Raw genomic sequence first — 11468 nt, forward strand, 5'->3', positions numbered from 1 at the left:
AAATTTACTTTAAAATATTTTGCATTTTGACTTACATGTTAGCTGTACTGTAGCAGGAAAAACAATAACCACAAATGAATAAGACAAAATGAGGGGCCGAAAAAACTCTAACACAAGAGAACTGAGCTCAGATGGCTAAGCCTGTCAGAGGGGTCAAAAGCAGAACTGGGGAGGGGCACCTGGGTGACTCAGTCAGTATCTGACTTCAGTTAGGCTCATGATCTCACAGTTCATGAGTTCAAGTCCCACATCAGGCTCTGTGCTGACAGTTCAGAGCCTAGAGCCTGCTTAGGATTCTGTGTTTCCCTCTCTCTGGTCCTCCCCCACTCACTCTTTCTCTTTCTCAAAAATAAACATTAATTTAAAAAAAAAAAAGGAGAACTGGGGACACACCTGTATCAGAATAAAATCACGAGGAAAGAGAACAAGTTCAAGGAAGAGTGACTGGGAAAGCAAAAGAGGAAACTTAGAATCACTGGCAGTTTGGCTTCAAGAAGGTATAGACGGTCATGTTCCCATGACACGTGCTCATGTGGTGCTCACTATTCTTGTTTCTACGGATTCTTTTTTTTTTTTTAACATTTATTTATTTTTTGAGAGATACAGCATGAGTGGGGGTGGGGTAGAGAGAGAGGGAGACACAGAATCCGAAGCAGGCTCCAGGCTCTGAGCTGTCAGCACAGGTCCTGACATGGGGCTCGAACCCACAGACCAGAGATCATGACCTGAGCGGAACGCAGATGTCCAACCAACTGAACCACACAGGTGACCCTACTTCTACTGATTTTAAACACCTCTACTGATTTTAAAATGTGGTAAAAGCAGCACATTATAATAATTAGAGTAAGAAGCTAGATTAAGAGCTCTCATTAATAAATGGGTTTTTTTTTAACCATCAATCAATAAGTGGACACTTACTGACTACTCCATCCAAAATAACCCTTTTTTCCTCAAGTGCACATGCAGCATTCACCAAGATGACTATACCCTACATGATAAATATGAACAAATTTAAAAGAAATGAAATCATACAACTTATGTCCTCTGACTATGATATATTGGTTTCTAGCTTAGAAATCAGTAACAGAGGAGCACTAGGTGACTCAGTTGGTTAAGCATCTGATTCTTGATATTAGCTTAGGTCATGATCTCACAACTGTGAGAAGGAGCCCTGTGTGTGGCTCTGTGCTGACATTGTGGAGCCTACTTGGGATTCTCTCTCTCTGTCTGCCCTTCCCCAGCTGGTATGAGCATGCACTCTCAAAATAAATAAATAAATACATAAATACATAAATACACAAACAAATAAACTTAAAAAAATAGAAACCAATAACAGAAATATGGCTGTAATGTTTCCAAATACTTAGAAATTACATTACATACTCCTAATAATAATACATGGGTAAAGGAGGGCATTTCAAGAGAAATCAGAAAATATTTTAAAATGAACAAAAATGAATATCAAAACTATGGAATGCAGGTCTGAAATCAATAATCTAAGTTTCCAGTTTATGAAATTAGAAAAAAGAACAAAATAAACTTGGAACAAGCAGAACCATGGAAATAATAAAGAACAGAAATCAATGAAGTAGAAAAGGGAAGAACAATAGAGAAAATTAAAAAAAAAAACACAAGGTAGGTAATTCTTTAAAAATACTTTAAAAATTGATAAACCTCTAGCCAGACTAACAAAGAAATAAAGAGAAAAGACAAATTATCAGCATGAAGAATGAAAAGGTGGTATCTCTACAGACCCTACAGATAACAAAGATAATAAACACTATATAAGTAACTTTACATGCATAACTTTGACAATATGGAGGTATTCTTCAAAAATCACAAATTCTAAAACTCAACTGACATGAAATAGAGAATTTGAATAATGCTTTAGCTATTAAAAGGATTGAATTCATTGTTAAATCCTTCTGAAAAAGAAAGCTCCACGTCCAGATGGTTTTACTGGTGAATTGTACCAAGCACTTAAAAAAGAAATAACACCAATTCCGACATCTCTTTCAGGAAATAGAAGGGGAGAAAATATTTTGCAACTCTTCCTTAACTTCCTTAACTTAATAAAGGATTTCCATAATGATAAAAATCCTATAGCTAACATCATAATTAATGGTAAGACTGAACATTTTCTAAGATCCGGAACAAAGCAAGAATGTCTACTTTCCTTACTCATATTCATCACCATACTGGAAGTTCTAGCCAGTGTAATAAAATAACAAATCAAAGGCATTCAGATCAGAAAGGAAGAAATAAAACTATTTCTATTTGCAGATGACATGACTGTCTACATGTAGATTGCCAAGGAATCTACAAAAATGCTCCTATCAAGGTCACACGATACAAGGTCAACTCACAAAACTCAATTGTATTTCTATATAGTACCAACAATGAACAATTGGAAAGCAACATTAAAATATATATATTTTCACAATGGCATCAGTCAAATGAAATAGTTAAGTATAAATATCTCATCATTCCTCACCTGCAGGTGGGGACCATTATCCCCATTTTATACAGGAGGAAACTAAGGCAGAAAGTGAGTGACTCACCTTAGATTACTCAGATGAAAAGTAGCCACTTGGAAGTCAGCCTGAGCCCACTTAATTTCAAAACGTCCTCTTAGGCTCTTATACAGAGTGATGCTAAGAAAGATAGTCTGTTCGCTGTTTCATAACCTGTGTTGAACCCTAAGTAACGTGAAGTTAAATAAGAGAGAGGCCTTTCGGAAAACAGACTAACTACCTTTTTTTTTTTTTTTAATTTTTTTTTCAACGTTTTTTATTTATTTTTTTGGGACAGAGAGAGACAGAGCATGAACGGGGGAGGGGCAGAGAGAGGGGGAGACACAGAATCAGAAACAGGCTCCAGGCTCTGAGCCATCAGCCCAGAGCCTGACGCGGGGCTGGAACTCATGGACCGCGAGATCGTGACCTGGCTGAAGTCGGACACTTAACCGACTGCGCCACCCAGGCGCCCCCAGACTAACTACTTTTTAAAAATGCAGTTGCTTAATTTTCCTGACACTGATTAGAGCAATCCACTATTTGGATGTGAGAGCGCTGCAGTGCTCTGTGACCTGCACTGATGATTTCATTTTCTTGCACATATTTGGCAATATATACACATAAGCCAGGGACTTGAGTTCCCAACTTTTATTACCATTTAAAAAATATACAAAAGACCATATGTGGTTGAAGAAGTTTTCTGATATATTGGAAAGATAAATTTTAACTGACCAAGTCCTCAAAAATCTTATTTAGTGTTCAGCCAGAATGACTGATACACCTACCTTCTTCTTACCTAGTTCTCTGTCTTCTCAGGACAAATTTAAGGCAATAATCTACAACTGCATAAGATGTAGCAGGGTTCTACTGCCTGGCATTCGAAAATGTCTGTGATGTCTGTCTATATGTTTTCTAAATATGAAATACAATAAAGTGACTGAAAGTGATAGAAGTCAGAGTTCTCCAGAAAAGCAGAATTAAGGAATTGGCTCACATGATTGTGAGGTCATGGCAAAACCGAACAGTGGGGCAGGATAGTAACATGGAAACTCAGGCAAGAGTTAATATTGCAGTATTGAGGCTGAGTTTTGTCTACTCCAGGAAAGTTGTTTTTGTTCCCAAGGCTTTCAACTGATTGAAGGAGGCCCACCCGAATTATGTAGTCACTTCCCTTACTAAAGTCATCTGAACTGTAGATATTTTACCCCATGGACAAAATACCTTCATAGCAAAACCTAGATTTGTGTCTTTCAAATCGCTGAATATTGTAGCCTATCCAAGGTGACACCTAAAACTAACCATCACACAGATAAAGCACAGTATTTCTCAAAGTGCATGTTAAGATATTCCTAGGAGTATATAAGGAAACTGTTCAGAGGTTGGTGAGTCACCATGTCAAACAACTGACAGCTATCAATGACAACTTTTGCCGGGGGGGGGGGGTAAAATATTTTTCCTAATATATGGATATGCTCTACTTTCTTCTTTTACGTTGTTTTACCCTCACACCCATTTGACTTCCATTCTCTTTTCATACCAAGCCTATATCCTCATAAAGAGTCATGCAGCTAACGTCTATTTTCTAGAGTGATACAGTAAGATTTTCCTGACTCTGTACAGGAAAATACAGGAAAACTAAGATGACAGTTGATGACACCCTCTCTGTGAAATAAAATTGCCACTGTCCAATGTTCACTGTATTAGAACTTGTTAATATTTCTCTAATTATGGTAGGACTATTTGTTCAAGTCAATATTGTTTAAAGAGAGAGAGAGAGATCTTTTAACATTGAAAAATAGTCTTCAATGAAAATCTCATGTATCAAATGTAATATTCCATCTCCTTTATGAGAAGCCCCATTTCTTTTTTGTTTGTTTTTTTATGGGGGGAGGGAGGGGTGCAAGTGAGCAAGATGAGAGAGAGAGAGAGAGAGAGAGAGAGAGAGAGAGAAGTAAGTTCAGCTGGGTCTCGATTTTTATACAAGGCAGGGCTTGAGCCCACTGGAAGAGGGGGCTCATGCTCGATGAGGGACTCGAACTCAGAAACTGTGAGATCATGACCTGACCTGAAGCCAGATGCCTGACGGCTGAGCCACCCTGGCACCTGCCCCATTTTTTAAAAGTGTGAATTCTTCCATACTGTTTTTCTGTTGCTCATCTTGAAGTGTTAATTGCCCAAACACTGATACTGCTGACATGATGGCCATATGCCACAGGACCTCTGGAAATAAAGAGTTCTCAGCAAATACTTTATTGCCTTCCTGTTTTCTTTATATACTTTTAACCTGAATTTTGTACTTATGTAAAGAGCACTAACTCCATTGATGAAGCAAATATTGCTACCTGCTATTATTACTTCATTATGTGTCTTTAAGGAAGTGATCCAGGCTTAGTGAAAAGCGTTTAGAGTCTCAGGAGACTAACGCAATGGCCAAGAAACTCTTGGCAAATTGTAAATCTTTAATGCAGAATGATAAATTGGTCCTTTCTTCACTTTGAACTGATGGATGGGAATAACATGTCCTTATAGTTACTTACTCCAGTGCAATGCTAAATAGTTCTCTCACTGACCTTGGTTTAGATGTTTTCCAAATATGTGCCCTTTAGCCCCTCCTCTTGATCCATTTTTTTTAGTCAAACAGACAGTTGGAATATTTAGGCTTTTCTTCTAAATGTTTTCGTCCACTAACTTTTTACTGTTTGTTGTTATTGGTTGTTGGGGTTTTTTTGTGTTATTTCCAGCATTCTCAGGGTCCTAGTGGCCTTCCAGTACGTGTTGGGCACAATCTCCCATCTCCCACACAGCCTCTCAGTGCCCACTAAGATAAGGCAATCCGAAATTGTCCTCAGCATCCACAGCTAACCACCCTGAATGTGCCTCATCTCGTATGCTCATAGAAGCTAAGCAGGGCTGGGCCTGGTTAGTATTTGGATGGGAGGAATTGTCCCTGGCACAGCCTGATTAAAAACTTGTAATACTGTGATGTGATCATTCCAAAATTAATTATTGCAGTTTACTTATTATATCTTATAGATTTGAACTAGAATTATTCTTCTTCAATGATGTCATCACACTTTCACTGGGGGGTGGATAAAGAAGGAGATGAATTGTCTAACATGCACGTAGTTTTGCACAGGATATTTCTCTGGGGAGGGAAAAGGAAAACAGAATTTATAGTACATGTACTTCGCGTTGGGCACTATAAATTAATATTCCTTGCTTTCTTACTCTGCATATCAACTCTCATAGCTGGTATTACATGCCCAAAATCCCTTATATAAAATCCTCAGGCTAAATAGGTCTCAGAATTGAGAAATCTCCAAGTGTTAGTATCTGAGGCCTCTCCCCTCCATCAATAACATGAATTCCTCAGTGAAATTCATGAACACCTCTACAGAGTGGGATAAATAAAGGCTATAAATAACCTCGTGTCACTTCTGGTCAACTTTGCTGACAACGGGTTCAAGGTTTCGCTGCCAAATAAGAAAAAAAAATTTGTTTGTGATGGTCTTGGGTTTCAGAATTGTAAGTAAAGGATAGTACACCTGTATTAACTCAATTTCAGAAGAAGGAACTGGGCATCTGCAGTGATTAATACAAACCAGACATATACGCAATTTAAACCTACACCTGTCATGTGCAAGAACCATTTTTTGCTGCTGCTGTTGAAACCACATTAAGGATTTATGCATATGCATTCTTTAGGATTAATTGGAGAATTCAGTTATCCAAGGGACCTTAAAAACAAAAGCTTTATGGGGCGCCTGGGTGGCTCAGTCGGTTGGGTGTCTGACTTCAGTTTGGGTCATGATCTCGCAGTCTGTGAGTTTGAGCCCCGCATCGGGCTCTGTGCTGAGCATCGGCTCGGAGCCTGGAGCCTGCTTCAGATTTTGTGTGTGTCTCTCTCTCTGCTTCTCTGCTTATGCTGTCTCTCTCTCAAAATAATAAATATTTTTAAAAAAAAGCTTTAAAGGTTATTATTGAATCAGTACTTTTAATACTTTTGAACAGTTTTCCATTGTGATCACCAATCACACTATCACAGGGGAGGTTATTTTTCCATCTTTTTTAGTTTATTTATATTCATTTTTTTAAGTTTATGTGCTTTCCTTAGCATATAACTTCAAATTAGCTCAAGTGGCTATCAAGGGATCGCTTTGACACAAAAAGTTTGATGCTAGATTAGACCTGAAGGACCCAGGAGGCTATTGTTTTCATGGCCATCCATGCGAGCTCTTAAATAATTCTGGTCTATGTTCACATCTATTCCCGTCCTACAAAGGCCTCACCTTGTCAAGCTTACAAGCGTGTGTAGGCTATGAACAGGTATCAACTGGATACCACGGGCATGATGACAGCAGTTTTGCCTGGGCAAGAAAAGCTGGCAAAAGCAGTGCAAATACTCTGTGATGCTATTCAGCCAGAACTTGGACTAGGGTTTTTAGAAAAACATGATGTTATCCTGAATACCAGATGCTGCGTGCTAAAACTTTTGGACCAAGTAATCCTTTATTGGAAAGCCAAATATAGTCCCCATGTGTTGCAATCAGCCAGAATTTTCTACACTTACCATTCTACCCTTAGGTGAACTTCCCCTGATTATACCACAAACAGAGAAACAGAGGGTAATTCTAGTGGAATGCTTTAAACTGGAAACAAGTGACATTATTATTACTGTAGTCAATGAAACCTTAGGTACAATTCATGCCATGAGTTCAAAGTAATGGTACTTTAAAAATCACTGAAATTTTCACTTGGTTGGCATTCACATTAAGTAAGAAGACGTACAGCAAGATAATTCTTCTTAGAAAAATTGTCCATTACAGGCAAATTAATTAAAGATTTGGCGAGCACATTTTTATTACCTCCAGAAAATTGAAATGGCTATTAATATTATAATAATTGTAATAACTATTTTTAATCAGCCATATTTAGGTCTTTACCAACAAATTTTGGTCACTCAAACAATAAAGCTGTTAGGAATGTAGTATTGTGACCAATATTCAGAAAGGTAGTGTCATTATGCATTTTAAAAGATGTTAAGTATATGGTACCTATTTTCCTTTTCTTTTTTTGATAGAAAGTTACAATTGGAAACTACGCAAAGGTAACCTAATACTGACTTTATCTAAGAGAATTATTATACCCCCCCAAAAATGTAGTCAATAATTTAGATTCTACTTTTGATTTCTTTTGAGCCATTTGTAATATCTTATCACGTTGGCCTAAAATTACAACACCTTGGTATATTTAGCATAAAACTTCTCACTATGGGTTAGAAAGAAAACAAATAATCCTCTACTTATACTAATGAATCAAACTTCTAAATGATATCATTCCTGGGTCCAGTGTAATTTTTTTAATGTGCCAGCAAAATTACATTAGTCACAAATCACTAGGAGCATTCGTGCATAAACAATGTAATAATATCCCTACTACTCTTAGCAAAATTTCCCTTTGACTCCTCTTCTAATAACTGGAAAAACTTCTATCTCTAGGGATTTTAAACAATGCCTAATATTCTCCAAAATATCTTTCAGTATCTCTAACATAATGTATTCATGGCCATTTAAGGACACTTAAATAATACTTACGTCTATTCTCTAGGTAATAATAATTCCATTTATAATATCAAAAAATTAGTATTTACAGAGAAACTATTTCATTAGTTTCTGGATACATATACCCTTCACACCATTCACACTGATTGCTGAGATAGAAAAAACATTATACTGCCCATTATGATACCCACTCAGGCATACGAAATGAAATATGCCCAGAAAAGACACACAAGTTGGAAAATGACAACTTGGTTTCCCCCCGACTCTGGCTGAAGATAAAATAAAGAGAACTGAATCAAATAAAAACAGATTAACCATCCTAGCATTTCATTTCAATTTAAGCATGACATATAACAACTGGCCAGCCAAGAAAAGAGCGACGAGAGAGGGACACACAGTAAAATATTTTCAAAGTGGTTTGAGATAAAGACTTGTTGCTGTTTATTCAATTGTATCCTTAAGAACAAGAACAAATTAGAAAGATAAAAGAATAGATGGGGGATGATAGGGCATGAAGAATGGAGGAGTTAGCTCCTTATTAATATTGTTCCATTGGTTTGTGACATGTTTACACACGTTCTTCTGAAGTATGTGCAAACTCATAAAATGATTTTGCCCTTTATTTTCGTTCTGATTCATTATTTGCTGAAACAGTAATTTTAAAACTTCAAATATCAAAGGTCTAAGACTAGACTATAGGAGCAGATAAGCACCATGCATTAGCACTGGCAGAATGGCAGTGTATTACCAAGAGAAATACTCTGGGTCACAGAACCAATACAATACGTGGAAAGAGGTCTACATAAGAGGAGGTTATTTCAGAAATCTGCTCACACAGCTATAGAAGCTGAGAAGTCTCACCATCTGCTGTCTGCAGCTGGAGAACCAGGGAAGCCACTGCTATCATTCAGTCTAAGTCTGAAGGTCAGAGAACCAGGCATTTTTCTGTGCAAGGGCAGGAGGAGAAGGACTTTCCAGATCAAGAAAAGAAAATGTGCCCACCCTCTACCTTTTCATTGTACTGGGGTCCTCAACAGATTGGACAATGTCTACCCACACTGGGGAGGGAAGATCTTCTTTACTTAGCCTTCTGATTCAAATGCTAATATCTTCTGGAAACATCCTCTCAGACACACCCAGAAATAATGTTTTACCAGCTGCTTGGCCCAGTCAAGTTGACACATAAAGTTAGTTGTCACAAATCATAAGAAAAAAATCAGCTGGAAACTTCTCTATTTGAAAGACTTGTTGATTGGGGCACCTGGGTGGCACAGTCAGTTAAGCATGCAACTTCGGCTCAGGTCGTGATCTTGCAGTTTGTGAGTTCAAGCCCTGCATGAGGCTCTGTGCTGACAGCTCAGAGCTGGGAGCCTGCTTCAGATTCCATGTCTCCCTCTCTCTTTGCCCCTCCCCTGTTCTCTCTCTCTCTCTCTCTCTCTTTCTCAAAAATAAATATTAATAAAAAAATTTTTTTTAAAAAGAATGCATACTGTTGACTGCATTTAAAAAAAAAAAGGAAACACTTGATTATTGTAGAGAAGATAGTTGGAGAAACTCCAGCATACTATTTGGGTATTTCCGCCTTGGTAAATTTACACAGATCCAGTATCTTGTCCTCAGGTCTGCAGGGTAAGAACTTCATTACTTGAATTACTTTGGTTTAACAAAAGGTGATTAAGCCTGGGAAAACCTATTGACACCATTCAAACAATCTTACTCAAAAGAAATAGAACATATAGAGGCCAGAAGGTCAATCTATTAATTTTCCAAAAGAAATTACAGAGACAATAGGTCTACTTGAGCAATTATGTATCAGAATATCTTCTTTAATCGATGTTTCTCTACAGCCCTCAATTAATTTATCCAGTTTCTCTGTCATCATCAACTTACTTATGGTTGGACAACATATTTTACTTCTTTAGCAGTGGCTGAATCCCTTGAAACATTTTTGTTCATAGGATTCACCAGACCCAAATTACTCTTTTAAGCTTGACTGACTCCACCGCCTGGGGCATATGTTTCTTGAATAAGATGTCTGACACAGTAGTCCATGTTTAATTTAAATGATTTCTATCTTGGGCCTTCTCCTGCAGTTTAATTCAAATGAATTAAATATATGTTTGCTGCAACTCCACTGTGCACAGCAAATGAATATGATCTGGTGTGTCCTTCTTGAATGTGACAGAGTGGAAAGAACAATGAGCTTTGAATCAGAAGCACTGAATTTCTAGGCTGTCTCTGCCCCTCGGTGTCTGTCAGATATGGAGCAATTAACTCACCTTCTAAGTTTGTTTCTTCAGGTATGCACTGGTGGTCCCACATGATATATCCTGCAGATTTGTTTTAAGGATTGAGTCATGAGACAATTGTATACGAATGGTTTCTAAAATATAGTTTCTGTGTCAATGAAAGATACTATAATAAAAGACACAGGAAGACCTTGATCTGAACACCTATGTTAGGGACTTCTGGCCATTTCCCAGAGTCAGCTTTTTCTCAGTGCCCTGAACCCCTCCTGGAAATGGTAACAGGAGACAGAATCTGCCAATCAGATAATATACAGCCAGTGCTCCTCAGTGAGAAGTCATTTCATCAAAACATAAGACCAGGAAATTAGAGGTTCTCTCCTAAAAATAAAATAGGGAGAATGGGAAAATAGGGAATAATTTCAATTTCTGTAATAATAAATTATAAGCCCTGTAATAGTTTCTACGGCTGCCATTAAAGAAAACCACAGGCCAGGTGGCTTAAAAAACAGAAGTGTGTTTTCTCACAGTTCTGGAGGCTGGAAGTCCAAGACCAAGGTGATAGCAGATTCAGTCTCTCTTGAGGCCTCTCTCTTTATCTTACATATGGCCATCTTCTCGCTTTGTCCTCACCTGACCCTTTTTTGGTGCATGTGCAACTCTGGTGTCTCTGCCTCTCTCAGAAGGACATCTGTCATAATGGATTAGACCAGTTCATTTAAATGTAATTATCTCTATAAAGGCCCTACCTCCAAATACAGTAACATTGGGAATTAGACCCTCAACATATAAATTGGTGGTGGGGGGGGGGGAGCACAATTCCATCCATAACAAGGACCTGTATACCAACACAGTGGCAATGGGAACAAAGGGAAGTAATATTTGAAAGAAATTTTCGAGATAGAATTAACAACATTAGATGAGCAAGTGAATTTAGGAAGTGGGAAGAATGAAAAAGAATTAAAAAGGCTACCTTGGCATTTGGCATATATTCATCCTTGTATGAACATGAAAGACACAGCCCCTGGTGTAAAACGGTAGTCCTTCTAGAACGTGTATGAACTTAAGCGACCACAGAGTTAATAGAGCCTGCTATATACATAGGACTTATATATATGAACCCAATGGTAACCACAAATCAAAAA

Source organism: Panthera uncia, chromosome B1 (genome assembly GCF_023721935.1).
Source record: "Panthera uncia isolate 11264 chromosome B1, Puncia_PCG_1.0, whole genome shotgun sequence".
NCBI classification, from domain to species: domain Eukaryota; kingdom Metazoa; phylum Chordata; class Mammalia; order Carnivora; family Felidae; genus Panthera; species Panthera uncia.